This window comes from Odocoileus virginianus, chromosome 3, assembly GCF_023699985.2.
Source record: "Odocoileus virginianus isolate 20LAN1187 ecotype Illinois chromosome 3, Ovbor_1.2, whole genome shotgun sequence".
Taxonomy (NCBI): Eukaryota; Metazoa; Chordata; class Mammalia; order Artiodactyla; family Cervidae; genus Odocoileus; species Odocoileus virginianus.
Window position 1 is genome coordinate 63957734 of NC_069676.1, and position 18449 is coordinate 63976182.

Here is an 18449-nt window from a genome sequence, read left to right on the forward strand (position 1 = left end):
AGCTCTGGCAGCCATCAGCATCAACATAAGGACTTTCAATCCATTATATGTTGCTGGAGGATGACCCTGTCTGTTGGCACTGGTAATTGCCGTGTTTTACCTCTTGCTGAGCCTTCAGGGAAAGGTTGTCCCCAAGCCCTCACCTGGCCTTGCTCAGTGAGAGATCCCTGGAAGCTACTATTTTAACTTTAATCCAGTACATGCATTTCTTTTTATCAGGTCTTATATTTTAATGACTTCCTGAAACTCCCCAAAGTGAAATACATCATAAATAAGTATCTCTGCAGAAGTATGATAGCCTAATAGTCTGGCCAGTTGTCACAGGAGGGGGTAACTCTACAGGCTTGGCAGGTCTTAAGAAACATCTATGAGCTATTTGCACTTGGGAGTGTTACGGAGGCAAATAAGATAGTCATTATTTATCAACTCATTTTTGATAAAGTTTATTTTCCTAGCCAAGGTAATGTTCCTACTTACCTATTCCAATCAACTTTTCTGTTATGTGGAAAGTGTTGAATGCAAATATAAGAAACTACACTCATGTTAAGGGGGGAAAATGTATTATAAGCTTACTGGGTTTCTCACAGAAGCTAAGGCCCAGAATCCAATTTTTTAGGAAACAGTTAAGCTAGGATCTGAGCTCTGCTTCATCTGCCCTCATTGCTCCTCCTTCTGTGTGGCAGGATGAGCCTGTGTCATCATGGTGCACACCATGTCCCTGTGCTCCCACGTACTCTCTCTTAGGCTGGCATGCCCTTTTACAGGTTCCTTCTAAGAGACATCCCCACCCCTTTTCCAGAGTAGCCTGGTTCTCCATGCTGTCCCCTCACTGCTTCCTTCATGGTATTTAAGATAAAGGGAAACTATCTTGTTTGCTTGCTTATTACCCCAAGCTTGAATGTAAGTTTCATGAGGAGCTTGTTCACCTCCATATTCTCATCATTTAGACATTGGCCACACACAGTAGGTACTCAATGATGAGTGAATCATTATAGAAATACAGGCTTAGCTTCTATGATTAGGGATCACCAGGCAGTTAAAAAGGAAAGCGGGCCAATGTGAGTTGGAGAGACTCCCCAAAATGTCCATAAGCACTTGACTTCCTTAACTGACCTCTAGTATTTTCTCACCTAAGCAATAGGATGTGCATCACCTGCTGGCCCTGGCCTTCTCCCTTCACCAACCCACAAAAGCTTAAGGAGCTAAATCACTGTACTATTCATGGATCAGGTCCTCGATCCTGTCAGGTCAATATTCCAGTTACCTCTTCATGCCAACATATATAAAAGGAATCTCAAGCTTGAGAGTAATACTTACAGTCGATCCTCATTATTCTTGGATCCCCTATTTGTGAATTCACCTACTCACGTAAAATTTATTTGGAACTCAAAAATCACTATGTGTTGTTGATTTCATGGGTGTATGAAGAGTGGTGAAAACTCTGAGTCACTCAAATGCACATGTTTCAGTGGAGGCTGGCCTAGGCAAGTCTCTGCCTTATTATTTTAACTCTCATGCTAGAAACAGCTATCCTTTTTGTGGTCTCTGTATTGCCACTTTTTAAAAGTGATTTTGCTATTTAAGTTGGCCTCCAAGCATAGTACTGAAGTGCTAGCTAGTGTTCCTAAGCATAGAATGCTGTGATGTACCTTGCAGAGAAAAGATGTATATCAGATAAACTTCACCAGACATGAGTTATAGTGCTGCCCATGAGCTCAATGTAAATAAATATATTCAATATTTATATGTATATTAACTGTCTTTAAACATAAATCAGGATACTGTTTTGATCAGCTGACAAAGAATTGTTATGACGACATGTTTGTAGGAACCGAAACTGTATTTCCCCTAGGAATAGTGGTTCAGTTTTTGATATTTCAGTATTCATTGTGACTCTGCAGAACATAGCTGTCATGAATAATGAGAATCAACTGTGTGTATTAATCTAGTGAGACCTTCTAAAGGATTCCATACCAACTTTTATTGATTATATCAAGTAGACCTTCCAGATGTTTGCTTGAAGCATATCTTTGTTTTTGTATTGTTTTCAAATCAAGCCACTCAAACAAAACACAGATCTTTGTTGAAGAGTGTGTACCCTTTTGATGAATCCTTTTTCTTGGCTACTTGTCTAAGTTCATCCCAGGCCATTGGTGTCAGACTCGTGAGAACTATATATACATCTGTGAGTACTTGGGGCTGGATGTCTGTGCTTTGCTACTGCTGACTAGAGAAAAAGGTATTATATTTCTCATAGTCCTGAAGGCCCAGGACAGCACTCACTGAGCTGTGAAGGCCGATATTTGGTTCACAGCCACAGCCTACATGGTGGTGAAGCTGCACTGAAAACCTGTTACACATCTGCTCATTCCTCGGATTGCCTGTCACTTGTCTTGGACCTAAATTAAAGAGTAATGAAGGAAAGAAGAAGGTCGGAGATAGGTAAGATGAACAACGAAGATTAACCTCAATGGAATCATCAGAAATTGAGTAGAAGAAATGGAAAGGACAGGAGATTATAGCCTTTAAGGCTGGCAGATGCTCATCAGTGAAGGGCTGTTTGGTTGGTGAAGTCAAATTTCAAACTCAGTGATGATTATGCAGGAGACAGCTGCAAAGAGAGGTGGACACGTCTTGCTGGTATGTTTAGAATTTACTCATTGTCTCCTTCGGGGGCTCAGACTTGGCTTGCTCTTCTCGCTGGCTTCTTCCGAGCCTGAGTGACTAATCCATGTTGCCATCTCCCCATCAGTCTGTCCTCACTTAATAAATATCTACTCGGAGTAACTCTGGGAGCCAGGCAAAGTCAAACTTTGGGGATACCAGAGAGGGTAAAGTTTAAGTGTTTGGGCTGTGATGCAGTAATGCCTGGGTTTGAATGATCATCCTGTCACTTATTAACTACGATGTCTTAGGCCAGTTAGTTAACCTGTCAGGGCCTCAGTTTCCACATCTGTAAAGCACAGATAACATTAGCACCCACCACATCAGGCTGCCGTGAGGATTAACTGAGATCATGCACATATCGGTCCTTTGCATACCGCCTGGCATAGATGGAGTACTCATCTGAGATACAGAAAAGGGACCATCATGCCAAAGGGCTGCTTCGCTTTACCACTTAGCAAGGCAAGAGTGGTGCAAGATGAGGCAGGCAGGCCAGATTCTGCAGGGTCTCAGATGTAGCCAAAGGGAGGATTTGGAAAGTAACGCTAAAGTGGGTTTAGGAAGCTTTTGTATGGTTTTAAGTAGAGCACTGACAACATGTTTTGAAGAAGCAATGTTGGTTCTAATATCATTTCTGCAAAATACTCTTTTTAGCTAGAAATGTTTGAAACACAGCCTCTTTTAATTCTCTTCCATTTGGATTGGTCTGTAAGCTACCCCGCATGCTCCTAAACACCTCCATGTCAAAGGGACCCACTAAGCCTGCCTGATGTTGATAATGACAGCACAGGCAGAAGAATTTACAGTAACTGAAACCGCTGCTATGCTCACCCGTGTCAGGCTCACATGCGTCCTTTTATTGGGCTTCACAGCTACATTCCAAGGCTTTGTCATCCCCTTTTTAGGAAAGTGAACCTGAGACTGGAAGTATCTCAGCCAGGTGTATTAATAAATGCAGGTTTTCTCTTCTTGCACTCCCTAGCTTCTCCCTGATTTCCAGGGGGTACTTGAATATGATGAAGTGACATCACTGAAGTCAGACAGTGCCTTAGCTCTGCCTCACACCTCTGTACCTCAGTGTTCCCATCTGGAAAACAGGACTAGCACCATGTATCTCACACAGGAGCTCTGAGGAACATTGCGGTATCTCTGCAAAGTGGCCAGCACAGAGCTGGACGTGGAGGAACTGCTCCATCTGATTGCACTGTTATCTTCTGTTTGCCAAGTTGCCCATTTGCCTATGTGTCCTCTGCGTCTCCTGCACTGAGGCAGTAGGCAGTTTTAAGTTGTTCCCTAAAAAGGCAGCTCCTTACCTCTTTGTCTCCCAGACAGTACCATGTGAGGGAGGTGTGCCTTTATTGCAGCTACTCTTTCCACCCTGAATGGAGAGGAATGGGGATGCTCTGAGAGCACACCCTCAGGAAGTTAAAGCTCCAACTCCTCCTAGACAGGTTCCCTACAAATTGTGCTTTTTAATTAAACCTTTCAAGGGTTAATTAGAAAACCACGTAAATCATCTTTGTTTCAGAATATGTCTTTGTGGTTTGGCTAATTATGTGGTGAGATTTAATATGATTTCTCCTTGTGTGTGAAATTAATATGTTGGATATTTCTAAAAGGAAGATATTGAAAGCATTTACCTGAATGTCAGGTTGAGAGCCAATAGAGTCTGAAGGAGTTCCACTTAAAGCGATGCTCGGAAAAGCTAGGCTGGTTGCCAGTGGGTCATTTTATATGGGATGCCTCCAAGACACACATTCTGTTTCTTAACCAATAAGTCTAATTGTGCAGCCTTTAACAGTGCCTCATTACTAGGAGGAAAAAAAAATCTCGGTTCCTCCTGGAGGTACTTCATTCCAATTCCAACGCCCACCCTTCCTTGTGCGTGCTCTTCTCCGGCGGCACCCTGCAGTGTTGGCCCCCTTAACCCCAGGCTTCCGTTCGCTCCGGTGGCTCTGTGTGTGACTCAGCTTGCCTTGCCCACGCCTGCTCCTCTGCTTCTATATTAACCCCGTCTTTATTTTTTGTATCTGATGCTTTGACATCACTGGGCCTTGCTAGGACCACTCATCTCAGAGGTGGCTAATTCCTAGAGACAAGATATAGTTCACCTGCGTGCAAGCAGACATCTTTCCTGTGCAAACCAACCAATCTAGAGTCCATACCTGCCGTCTGCCCCTTGCTTTGTCAGGCTTTATATTCTGGAACACTCCCTGCTGTCGGGGCCCGGTTCCAGAGACCTAGAGACAGCTCCCGTGCCCTAGGGATCTGCCGAGATTATTCAGACTCGCCGCCCGTCTTCTGTCTTGCCCATTTCTTCCCGTAGAAACCCGAGTGAAGGCTCTTGCCCACGGCTTTCCCTCACTCCCTTTGCCTCCCCTGTGTGGCATGTCACGCCTCCTGTTTCTAGGGAATCTGTGAATATATAGCAAGCATCTTCCTTCATGACAGCCATTTCAATGTGGCTCACCATATCTGATTAAAACAAATCTTGGGACAATTGAAACAGCATTTTTCAAAGCGTAGCTCAAAGGCACTTATTACTCCATCACACCTTCTCTGTTCCTCTTGAAAAGGAGGTCTCATCCATGTAAGCTGCATTGAAACAGAGATGTCTGTTTCCCTAAATTCTGTCTCATGTTCATCTCTGAACACCCAATATTTAGCACAAGGCCCAGAGTGTTTATGTATGGAGCAGGCAGGGGGAATAAGTGAATGGACTGAAAATATCACCACCTTTTAAGCTGCATCCGTTAGGAAAGGGGTCCGCAACCTCCAGGATCTAATGGTTGATGATCTGAGGTGAAGTTGATGTAATAATAACAGAAATAAAGTGCACAGTAAATGTAATGAACTTGAATCATCCCAAAACTACTCCCCTAACCCTGGGGTCTGTGGAAAAATTGTCTTCCACGAAACTAATTGCCAATACCAAAAAGGTTGGGGAACACTGCATGGCGCACGGAAGCTTGGGGGTTCAGAGCGCAGCTTGGAGTCCAAGGTCAGTCCCCAATTCCAGCTCTGCCACATCGACCCCTCTGGCTTTGGACAAGGTATTTCACCTCTGGGTGTTTTTTTTTTTTCCATCCATAAAACAGGGATGATAGCAGTCTCTCTCTCCAAGTCCTAGAAAGATTAAAAGGAAAAAGGCCACAAGTCTTTTCACAAATTCTTTTCTGTAGTGCTCTTTCCTGACCCCTCCTTCACCTCCTGACACCTCCTTATCCTTTACATCACAACTCAAGAGTTGCCCCTTTAGGAGAGCCTTCTATGCCCTCCCTAATGAGGGCAAATCTCCCTAATGTGGATTTCTTTAACCCTGTGCATTTCTCCTTAGTCGTATTTGTCGTCCTAATTTTTCATTGATGGTTATGACTTTTTTTTTCATTTATTTTTATTAGTTGGAGGCTAATTACTTTACAATATACATGTAAATCCATGGCTGATTCATGTCAATATATGACAAAAACCACTACAATACTGTAAAGTAACGACTTTTAAATGGATCTTTCTCCTTAGACTGTGTATGAGTCAGGTTTCTCCATAGAATTAGAACCCGGAGGATAGGTGCATGGTAAGAAAGAGGTTTATTTTTAGGAACTGGTTCACACCATGGCGGCTTGGCAAGTTCAAACTCTGCAGGGTAGGCTGGCAGGCTGGATACCCAGGGAAGAGTGGCAGTTCGAGTGCAAAAGCAACCTGTTGGCAGAGCTCTCTCCTCTTCCAGGGAGGTTCATGTTTTTCTGCTCTTAAGGCCTGTGATGATGGGATGCGGCCCACCCACATTATGAAGAGTCATCTCCTCTGCTCAGAGCCTACTGATACATTAGTCCTCATTTGAAAAAAATACCTTCACAGCAAGATCAGCAGTAACATTTGAGCAAATGTCTGGGTGCCCTGGCCTAACCAAATTGACACATAAAATTAACTATCACAGACTGTAACCTGTATGAAGACAAGATTCTGCTCTAACACTGCTGCCTAGTGAACCTAGTACATCGTATTCCCTTAGTAAATTATGAGGGAACTGCACCTAAATGCAAGGCCCAGCACCGAATTGCAGTTAGTGGTAGATGGTGTTAATCTCTATAATCAGAACTTCTAGTAGTGTTAAGGTTATGAGGAGGAGATAGCCAGGACCCAGGATTTTAAATGGTTCTTCTAGATCAAGGCAAGTTTTCAGAACATCCACTGGTCATGGCCATCCTCACAAGGTCTTCAAGGGGGAGAGTGGCCCTGAAGTGGAAGCAAGCTTGGTGTGTTCAGCAAACAGCAAGGTAACTGATGTGGCTAAGACAGAGTGACCAAAGACAGCACTGTCCAGCAAGAGGGTACAGAGGCAGCAGGTGGCCAGTGCTATAAGTCATTCTGAATGGTTGTGAAGGCCGGGTGACATGGTGTCCACTTGTGGGTTTTGAACCCAGGAGTGAAATCAAGGCTTCCAAGAATCAGAGGGGATCCAGCAGAGGGCCCCCTGCAGCGCCTGACCCAAAAGTACTTTCTTCTAGAGAGGTTTATCTTCTAATTCACCCAAAGGTACCTTTTGTTCCTAAAGCCTGCCTTCTAAGGATTGCTTTGGCTCAGATGTGCCACCTTTAAAAATCTTGGCTTCTGTGAGGAGAAAAGCAAGAAGAACCAGTTAAATAGGTGCTTGCAAAATCCCGGGACGATAAGATGGTGGCTAAGACCAAGGTGGTAGCACTAGACTTTTCGAGACGTGCTTGGATTCCAAATGTATATTGAAAGCAGAGACAGTGGAATTTTCTGACATAATACTGTGTGACTGTAAGGGAGAGGAGTCAGTGATAACCCCCAGTGACTTTTGCCTAAGCAACTGGAAAGATGAGGTTACAGACAACAGAGATAGAGACAGTTGCAGTAGAATCACAGGCATAGGGGCTGGGACTGCAGAAATTAGGAATTTAGGTGCAATGTGTTAAGTTTAATATGCCCGTGGATATCCAGGTGGAAAAGCTGAGTAAGCACCTAGAGACACAAGTCTAGAGTTCAGGGCAGAGCCCAGACAGGTGCCAGTGAGGGAGTCATCCATGTAGAGAGTGTATCTGGGCCAAGAAATGCATTAAAATCAGCTGCATAGCAAGTTTTGATTGAAGTCAGGGCAATAACAAGGAACTACCAGTAAGATACGAGAGGACTTGAGAGACAGGTGTCCCTGAAGCTCAGCCTTGTACATTTCAAAATGAAAGACGTGATGGACAGTGTCAATTACTGCCAAAACTGGCTAATGAGACTGACACTGAACCACTGGATTTGTCTCCATGCTGGAAACAGCAAAAATAGTCAACTATTTGAGGTTGTAACGTCAGAGAGAAAGAAGTTAAGCAGTAGCTGGAGGGGTATCTGGGGTCCACAGAAATAATACAACAAGTTTGTGTTAAATGAGGATGATGCAGGGGAGAAAGGGGATGGAACAGGAGAGAAGAGAGAGCTCTTAAGGGAGAGAAGAGCTAGGATGTAATTGCAGGGTTTAACCTGGGTGTATGGAGAGCTAGACCTGGTGGAAGGAAAGTATAGATGCAGGTTGACTGGGTGATGGAAACATATGGAAGTTTTCTTCTACTGTCTTTATCTTAGTGAAATAGAAGCAAGGTCACTAACAGAAAGGAAAAAAAAGACTCTCACTTTCCCATTGGAAACTGGACTTATGAAGAACAAGAGCCATTGATCACAGAGCAATGGATTATTATTGTTTGAATGACTGAGTAATCCTTATAAGGCTTGAATGTACTCAAGCCTTATTTCTAGAGTGGGAATCGCATTTGACAGACAAAGGAAACTGCGGCTAAATTCTGTTCTTTACTCACATTTCTCAAAGAACATAACGGGGAAGCCACCTCACAGTCTTTAGCATCTCTCACTGTCACCCCATCTTCTCCTTAGTCCACCTCGTAAGGCAGTTATTCCATGCCTGTTTCCAGACAACACTCTGCCAGCGCTGCAGCCCACGTGGTGGGTGATTCTCATCTGCACCCCTCTTTGTCTGGATTTTGTTAGGTAGACCAAATTTGTCTCTAGTGTTTCTCCATTCTGAAAGCTGTAGAAGGAAAAAAAGAAGCAACTGTAAATCCGCTGGGTAAAAAAACAGGGAAAGCAAGGCCTTATTTGGGGGCCAACATGGAGAGAAGGGAAAGCTGTGAACACTCACACATTAATAATTTTTGTCTTGTCACAACAACAATCAAGTCCCCAATGACAGTGTTGTGATAAAATTTATACAGCCCCTACTCTGGGCTTTGGTCTTGGTCTGTTTTCTGGGCTACAGACTCACCACAATTCTGTGGCTGTTCAGCTCCTCTCATCACCCTGTGTTTTACTACCTCTTTCTAAGCTTAAAATGCAGCATTTTATACCAAATAGAGAACCTCAGAGGAGGAAGTGTGGAGGTCCTCTTACCCAGCATTTCCTGCTGTTCTGGAATCATTCTCCTAACTTCCCTGACACCTAGCCATTGGCCTCACTACATCCTAAGGCAGCCCATTCCATTAACGGAATGTGTTATAGTCCAGTGAGCTAAATCTCTCTACTTCTAACCCTGATTCTCTGACTGAGCTCTGGGGCCAGGCAGAACAAACCCATCCAGTCCCCTTTGTGTGGGGAACTAGCCATCTTCCTGCCTCCATCTTGTCTCCTAAGTGTTCGTTCAGCCTCTGAATCACAATCAGTCTACCCTGAGAATGAAAGCTTTTTGCATAGTCTTTACCTGCCAGTGAACTAAACATAAAAGAGAATATACCTGCTTCAAGTAGAGCTCCAAATGGCCTTTTGCTCAGGGAGGATTAAAAGCTCCTTTAATGCCTATATAAAATCCAATGAAAAGCTTGGAGCTGGATGAAATTGTATTTTTAAATGATGCATCTAGCATGAATACTACAAGGAAAGAAAGGGAAGGGGCATGATTATCTGAAGTTGAGAGGCAAGATTAGGGAAAGAGTCAGTCACGTGCATCCCACTGAACTGTAATCTCAGTCCTGCTCCTCTGCATTTTTTTCAGTGTCTGCACATTTCAGTGATTGAGCTAGGTGTTAGGATAGCAGTGGTGACCATTCCTTCACTTGTAAATTCAACAAATATTTCCTGTGGACCTGCAACCTGCTAGCACCATTCTACCAAAGGGATATAGAAGTGAACAACACAATCAGAAAAAAAAAAAAAACCTCCCTTTTCCATTTAATATTCTAGGGAGCAGGAAATCACAAATAAATGTAAAACTCTAATAGTTAAAAACATATGTAGGAAGTGTAAGGAGGATTGAGGTCAGAGATGAAACTTGAGGGGTTGGGAGAATCCAGATAATATAGGGATTTGTGAGTCATGTAAAGAATTTCCATCTCTGGCATATGAGCAGTGAGGATCCACTGAAATGTTTTAAGCTAGATGTGTGTGTGTGTAGTAGGATCTAGTTGATATTAAGGAGAGAATGGGTTTAATGTAGAGAATGGATTGGAGGGGACCATGGTGAAGACAGGAAATTATTACAGGAGAATTATTACAGTGATTCACGGAAAAGATTTTTCTTACTTGGACCAGAATGATAGCAATGGGCATAGAAACAAAGTGACAGATTTAAGAGATCTCAAAGAGAAAACCAATGGGTATCATGGTGATTTGAATGTAAGAGGCAAGGGAGAGCAAGTGTGTTTTCAAATATGTGTTAATCTTACTTCATTTTTTAAATAATTTTTATTGGAGTATAGTTGGTTTACAATGTTGTTAGCAAAGTGATTCAATTATCAGTTCAGTCGTGTCCGACTCTGCGACCCCATGAATCGCAGCACACCAGGCCTCCCTGTCCATCACCCACTCCCAGAGTTCACCCAAACTCATGTCCATTGAGTCGATGATGCCATCCAGCCAACTCATCTGTCGTCCCCTTCTCCAACACCACAGTTCAAAAGCATTAATTCTTCTCCACTCAGCTTTCTTCACAGTCCAACTCTCACATCCATACATGACCACTGGAAATACCATAGCCTTGACTAGACAGACCTTTTTGGCAAAGTCACATCTCTGCTTTTTAATATGCTATCTAGGTTGGTTATAATTTCCTTCCAAGGAGTAAGCGTCTTTTCCAGATTCTTTTTTTCATATAAGTCATCATAGAATATTGAGTAGCATTCCCTGCGCCATATAGTAAGGCCTTGTTTATCTATTGTATACATAGTGGTGCGTATATGTTCATCCCAAGCTCCCGATTTATCCCTTGCCCCACATTTCCCCTTTGGTAACCATGAGTTTTTTATATCTGTAAATCTGTTTCTGTTTTATAAATAAGTTCATTTGTATCATTTTTAATTAATTCCACATATAAGTGATATTTGTCTTTCTCTGTTTGAATATGGTAATCTCTAGGTCCATGTATATTGCTGCAAATGGCAATATTTTGTTTTTATGGCTAATATTCCATTGTACTTACCTATGTACCACATTTTCTTTATCCATTCACCTGTCGATGGACATTTAGGTTGCTTCCATATGTTGGCAGTTGTAAATATTGCTGCAGTGAACACTGGGGTGCAGGTTTCTTTCCGAGGTATGGTTTTCTCTAGACACATGCCCAGGAGTGGCATTGTTGGCTCATATGATAGCTCTATTTCTAGTTTTATGTGGACTGTTCTCCACAGTGGCTGCATCAATTTACATTCCCACCAACAGTGTGGGAGGGTTCTCTCTTCCACAGCCTTTCCGACATTTATTGTTTGTAGACTTTTTAATGACAGACATTCTGACTGGTGTGATTTGATTTGCATTTCGCTAAAAAAGTGTAGTGATGTTGAGTATATTTTCATGTGTTTTTTGCCCATCTGTATGTCTTCTTTGGAGAAATGTCTATTTAGATCTTCTGCCCATTTTTTGACTGGATTTTCTGATACAGAGTTTCTTGAGCTTTTTGTATATTATATTTTGGAGATTAATCCCTTGTCAGTGGCTTTATTTGCAAATATTTTCTACCATTTTGTGGGTTGTCTTTTCATTTTGTTTATGGTTTCCTTTGCTGTATAGAGATTTTAAGTTTAATTAGGTTCCATTTGTTTGTTATTTCCATTACTTCAGGATCCAAAAAGATATTGCTGTGATTAATGTCAGTGTTCTGCCCATGTTTTCCTCTCAGAGTTTTTGTATGTATAGTGTCTGGTCTTGTATTTATGTCTTTGATTGATTTTGAGTTTATTTTTGTGTATGATATTACAAGGTATTCTAATTTCATTCTTTTACATGTAGTCCAGTTTTCCCAGCACCACTTATTGAAGAGATTGTCTTTTCACCATTGTATATTCTGGCTTCCTTTGTCATAGGTTAGTTTGACCATAAATGCGTGGGTTTATCTCTGGACTTTCCATTCTTTTCCATCACCAAAATAGCGACCGCTGCAAGAGCTCAAGCTAATCAAATATTCTTTGTAGCCTCTACTACCCCTGTTCTCCCCCCACCACCAGGGACCCATAGCCAACCTCATCTCCCCAGTAGCACCTCCAAGATTGGGGTGTCTGTTTCCTCCTGCCCTGTGGAGCTCCTGACTGAAGTCCCTCTGGCCTTCAAGGATGCTCTTGAGGCTTTTGTTGCCTAGGGAGGATTGGAGCCCATATGCTCCTGGGACAAAGCTTGGCACCTACCCATGCCAGTCCCCTGGAGCCAGTGTCCTGTTGCCTGGGGGTAGAAGGGACAGGGAAAGAAGCTCCTATGATGGACCCACCCCACTATCCGTGCCTCCGCTATGGATGAGCATCTCCGGCTGGGGAGTACAGAGCAGCTGTGCCCACCTTCTGTGGGTTGCTCTCTGCTTTGCCCCCCTCAAACCTGTTGCTGCCCTCTTCTCCTTGGCTTCCAAGCTCCGCCTCCACCCAGGCTGATCTTCCTGCTGCTAAGGAATCTTCCCAAGGTGTGGGTCCTGTAAGTTCCCTTACTGATTCCTTTTTTCCTTTGTCCTACTCCATTACATGGACATTTTATTGCCCTTTTTGTAGTCTGAGGTCTTCTGCCGTGTTCAGTAGATATTCCGTATGAGTCACTCCTCGTGGAGGTGTATTTTTTGTTTTCATGTGAGAAAACAAAATTTTTTGTTTCCTGTGCTCCTTCTCTGCCATCTTCATCCTGTCCTTTGTGTTGGCATTTTAAAGGGTTATTTTTAGAGGGTAAGTATTCATTTGTGACTTCCTGAAAACATATAGACCTCATCTGAATAGACAGAACCACATAGAAATCAACCCACGCCCGTCCTTCAGGAAAAATCTCTCTCCTTAAATATCCTCCAACTTGAGATCTCCAAGTGAGCCTTGCTGAGAATGTATCTTTTGTGCATTTTTGTGGTAAAATATAACTGCTGTAAGATTTTTCTGCCATGGTGCTCATTTTTAATAAGGCTTTCATGCCTTGCTCCACAGGCAAGTATCATTCTTGCTGGATCAAGAATGCATCCTAGGTAGTGATCAAGAGTGGCAGTGCTGCTCATTGGACTAGCAAACACCATGAAAAGGCAAATCTGGAGAGGAAACACCATGGTTAAAGTGGGGACATGTTGAGTTTGAATGTCTGAGATAGTCTGGAGTTCTAAGGAATTACCTAGAATGACAACACTCAGAATGACTGGCTATGGCAAGAAAGGATCATGCTAGAGCAAAGAGCAGCATGCAATTTATCCTTGAAGGGCTGGGCTAGAGACACCCTTTTCTGAGCTTCTGGATTTATTAAGAGGTGGTCTTAGAACCATTTGGGTATCTGATAAAAGCTGTCTTAGTACAGAATCAATTGTTTATAAGACACAGGAATATCAGATAAAATCGAAAGGTAGGTGGACTCCATGAATAGGAATGGGGACTCCATCTGGAATAAGGCAATTATCCTTTCTCGGTATATGGCTATTCCCTGCTTCTGTTGTAGATGAAACAAACTGGCCACCTCAGTCCTAGTCAGAGTGCTCAACAGAGACAGGCTAGTCCCATAATCAACTCCAAGTCTCAAGGGAAAAAACCCTATTGACACATCTTGCAACATATGCCAACCCTAGTGCAAACATGCCAGCACAGGGCATCTTTCTACAACAGCCCACTGCACAGGCTGCAGGGGCAGAATTTCTGAAAAAGGACAGAAACAGGCCTGACCAATTGACTAACATGTCTGCAACACAGTATAATTAACGCTCATCCAATTTTTGAAGGGAACAAAAGCTCTCTGTTTTACAATGAACTCTTAATTATCTTGATGGGTATTAATTTGTACATCCATATTTCTCCCTGGTTAATTATTAATCTTATGGTCCCTGTCTACCATATTTTCTAACTCATTTTCCTGGCATCTAATAAAACCTGGTACTGGATCTTCATATTTCCTTTTCAAATTCTAGTCATCTCCCCAAGAGTTTTACACCTCTCAATTGTATTTGTGTCACTGTTTGATCTTGTCTTGTGTCTGATTTTTATGTAATCCATCTTGAAGGTGGCTATGCTTAAAATTCTGAAAATCCCATTAATATTTTAGACCTATTTGCATTTTTCTTTCTTTTTCAAACACCTGTGAGGGTAGTGAACCTCAGACCCTGATACAACTGCCCACTCAGACACTCATCTTTCCTGAGAGTGCCACAACACAGCCCTCCATCCTGTGTTGTCATGCTTAGTAAATGACAACATAAAGACATCAATCTGTATGGCATTTTCTCCCTCTATATCAGCCCCTCTAACCTGCCTGCCACTCCTTGTAATATTTTAAGCCAGGTGGTCTCTCCAAACACATCCCACCACATCACTCCCAGTTAAAGACCCTTCAGAGGACAGATTCCACACCCCTTTCTTGGTCCGAAAGGCCTTTTCTCACCTCTTCAGCCCCTATTTCACCACTGCCAATCCCCACCTCACTCTATTATTCATGCATAACACACTCCTTACGCTTGCTCTGTCTGAAGAAATCCCCATCTCCTGTTACTTTCTCCTTGGGAGACTTTCCCAAGCTCCCCACTCCCAGCTCATATCCTCTACCTTGTCTGACTTCTCTTACAATCAATGTTCTTGATACCATATTTCAGTTGTAAGTTTACAGGTTTGTCTTCTCCAGGTGAATCAGTGTAATGCACACCAATTTTAGAACCAGAGTGCTTGAGTTCAGATTCAAGTTTCACCGCTGCCTTAGTTATGTGAACGTTGACAAGTTCTTTAACCTTTCTGTGCCTCAATTTTACCATACACAAAACAGGGAGAGTAAAAGAATCTCTTAGATAGTACCTAATTATATAATCTCAACACTTAGCACATGCCTAGTACATAAACTAGTAAATTTCTTTAGAACAGTGCTCTATATTTAATCAATTAATACTTGACTAATGGCAGATGTGATAGAATGCAGACCAACCAATACTATCCTCTGGTCAATTCTCAAAGACAGAAAGAACTCAAGTACACTCAAGTTCTTTGAGTGATTCAAAATGTTGGTAAAAATTCAGATGACATAATAATGTCAGAATATTGGTACTTCCAGGCATATATATGCTTAGGCATACTGCAAAGAATAAAAACCTTGAAGTTAGATAGAAGTTTGAATCCCATCTCTGTTGTTTACCTGTATTTTCTGTAAGGTAAATAAATCCTTTTTCTTCCTGTCTCATTCCATAAACAATACTAATGTTATATATTTTAAGCCACAGACTAAGTAAGATTATATGTATAAATTACCTACCTCAGTGGCCAGCAGGGAAGGTAATCAATGTAATTTGCTTGATGAATCACCTTCTGTCTTTTATAGAAGTTTCCTTTCAAACTAAAAATACAGAAGGTAGTTTGAGGAGATCAGAAGAGGTAAAAGTTTTTGCTTTATCTTAGGCAGTTACTTGACTGCATTGACAAATGGCTAACATCTTTGAACTCAAAATGTTCCAGGGGCTGTTTTCAGTGTTTTACCATCAGTATCTCATTTAATCCTCCCCTAAAGCCTGAAAGGTCTGTACCAATATTATCGTCAGAAAGAAGGAAAAATGACTTACTGACAAAAACCAAGGTCTTTTCTAAAACCCATGGTGACCTGATACCCTAGAATGGGAAGGAAGCAGTTGACCAAGGTGGATAGATTTCTCTTTGCTCAGATACTGGGGCTTCTCATAGTCATGATACTTTCTTCATGTCTCCCCTCCTAATTTCTTACTTAGGTAATAGCCTATAAGGACAAAGTTTTTGTAAGAGGTGGAGCCGCTTCAAAGGCTTAGCCTTAGTAAAAGCCTTTATACTTCAGCCTCCAGACAAGGTTCTTTGAAATAGTAGTTATTCATTTGTTAGCCAACAGGTGGCCCACTAGTTACCTAAGAGCATTATTTTTTCAACTTCACTGTGCACAACAGCTATGTGACCTTATCCAATTACCCTAGGATTCAACGACATTAATAAACATGCTCTAAAATCAGCTGGGTTGCAGAAACATCCCTTTTATTGTAAGTTTGCACCATGACTGTTGGAAATTAACTGATGATTAATGTTGTCTAACCTGGGGAATTATATTGCAATGAAGTTCAGGATTTATCGATAAAGACAATGATAATAGTCTGTCTTTGTTTACATCGGTAATTAATGTAGTTCAGGAGGGAGCCCTTGAAACCTTGTATAAGCAAAATTTATCCCCACTGGAGTAGACTGCAGTCATATGTCACCATTCAAAAGGTAATTGGTACATTTCATTAGAAAGTAATTGAAAAAAAAGATTTATTTTAATGCCTTGTAATAAATAATCTTGATAAATATTGTTAGCAGGGATATCTGCACCATATAAAGAACTTACATCAAAATATGGTATATACTACATATCATTCTTGGATTTTTCTAAATGGTGGTTTGGAGCAAAGTCCTCAGAGACTGGGCTACAAGGTCTGTCACTTTGGCTGAATGGACGTGATGATAGACATATGTCTTAGGATTTTAGAAAGCATTAAACAAGTTGATATACACAAAGGCTTTAAACAAATTCTTATTATACAAGAGATGCTCAATGAATGCTATGGTGGTTTAGTTGCTAAGTTGTGTCCAACTCTTGAGATCCCATGAACTCTAGCCTGCCAGGCTTCTCTGTTCATGGGATTCTTCAGGCAAGAATACTGGAGTGGGTTACCATTTCCTTCTCCACAATGAATAACTATACTTAGTACTCTTAGTATGATTACCATCTCTCTCAGGGTCTTGCTATCCTGAGCCTTTGAGGAGACATCCTGAGTTCCAGGGTATGCTTTTATTTAATTGCATTGTAAAAGCAAAGGTAGTTTGTACCAGCATTTCCCCCCCCATTTCCATTTTGTTAATGTGATGAAAATAAGTGCATGAAAAACAGAGAAATGTGCACCCTTCTCAACACTAGCCATGACTAAAGAAACCTTTTCACTCCACACTAAAGGCTCTGAGGTAAAAACAGATCAATAATTATTTTGAGAGTTTTACGACTTTGTGAGCTACTTATACAGAGTAATACAATCCCAATTAGTTCCTCATCTCAGTTTGTTGAGAGCAAAATAATCCCCAAAAGCCATCTGCAGATTGAGATAAAATCATGCTTTTAACAGAGGACCAACTGAAATAGCAAAACAATGGCAGAAGAGAAGTGAATTAAATAATTTTCTTTCTACATCTCTGATAATCAAGCCACGTTCAAGAGCTTTTCTCTGCCTATCACAACTGTATCATGAGAGAATCGTTCTGACCTGTGCTATATAATCATAGCTCTATAAAATGACTATTAGAATCCTCATTACCTTTATTTTATAGTTGGGGCAGGTGAGCTCTTATCCAAGATCATACAGTCACTGTGTGGAATGTCAGGCCCCAAGTTCTGTGTCTCCTTACTCTGCTTTATTTCAGTGCTGTGATTCTCAAATTAGGATCCAGAACACCATAGGACAAAGTTGATATATCTTCCTGGAGAATGTTTTGCCTAAATATTTTAAGGTAGAAATCAAATAATTTAATTATATATTAAATCACTATTTTTCCATTAAACAGGGATATTTTATACTGTGAAATGCGCTACATCATATTCATTTCAAAGATACATGCAAGAAATGTCAAAGAAACACTGGACTTTTAGTGGGTCCTGTGCCCCACGGGAAAGTACGAATCCTCTATGATAATAATTGAGTGGAAGGCTTTGAGAAGGCTATCTTGAAGCCAGATGGTCCTGGTTACCTGAGTCCCATGTCTGAGAGTCAGTACCTGGGTGGCCTTACACGAATCATTCCACTTTACTGAACCTCATTTGTTTAATAGGAATTCTACCACATACTGCTTAGGAAGTCCTAAGGATTCCCTAGACCATGTGAAAATCCAAAAGCATAATAGGTGTTCAGTATATAGTGAAAGTGTTAGTCATAGTTGTGTCTGACTTTGCAACCCCGTGGACTGTAGCCCATGAGGCTCCTCTGTCCATGGGATTTCCCAAGCAAGAATACTGGAGTGCGTTGCCATTCCCTTTTCCAGGGGATCTTCCCAGGTCTCTTATAGTGCACGCAGTTTCTTTACCATTTGAGCCACCAGGAAAGCCCCAGTACATAGTAGTCATCATTATTAAACACGCACATATCACTCTCAAAGCATGCCCTCTGGTTTGTTCAGCCACTGGTTCCCATATAATTCCCAAGCTAACTACTCTGAGCCCAAGAAAGAACAACTGGCCTCTCTCCATTTTGCTTTCAAAACTATTTCTAGCTTCCTGTGGTATTATTTTGACTAAAAGGGGGTCCCTAAAATGGGTTGTGAAAAATTCCAAAGTATGTAAACTAGATATTAACTAGCTTATTTATTTTATGA

The 18449-nt window shown here is 41.6% G+C and overlaps 1 protein-coding gene and 1 long non-coding RNA gene across 4 annotated transcripts in view; one reads left to right on the forward strand and one right to left on the reverse strand.

Annotated features, from left to right (window-relative positions):
* The window catches only part of SGCD (sarcoglycan delta), a 611526-nt gene that overhangs the window by 561083 nt on the left and 31994 nt on the right, over positions 1-18449 (forward strand). The gene's annotated exons all lie outside the window — the stretch shown is intronic.
* The window catches only part of LOC139034442 (uncharacterized), a 79714-nt gene continuing 63221 nt past the window's right edge, over positions 1957-18449 (reverse strand). The window contains exons 2-6 of one of the 2 annotated variants that reach the window (XR_011486945.1): positions 17399-17577; positions 15349-15429; positions 9625-9788; positions 8490-8719; positions 1957-5790 (exon numbers count right to left, since the gene is read on the reverse strand). This is a non-coding gene — a long non-coding RNA (uncharacterized lncRNA). The remainder of the gene's footprint in view (positions 5791-8489; positions 8720-9624; positions 9789-15348; positions 15430-17398; positions 17578-18449) is intronic. The other variant, XR_011486944.1, reaches the window with a different exon arrangement.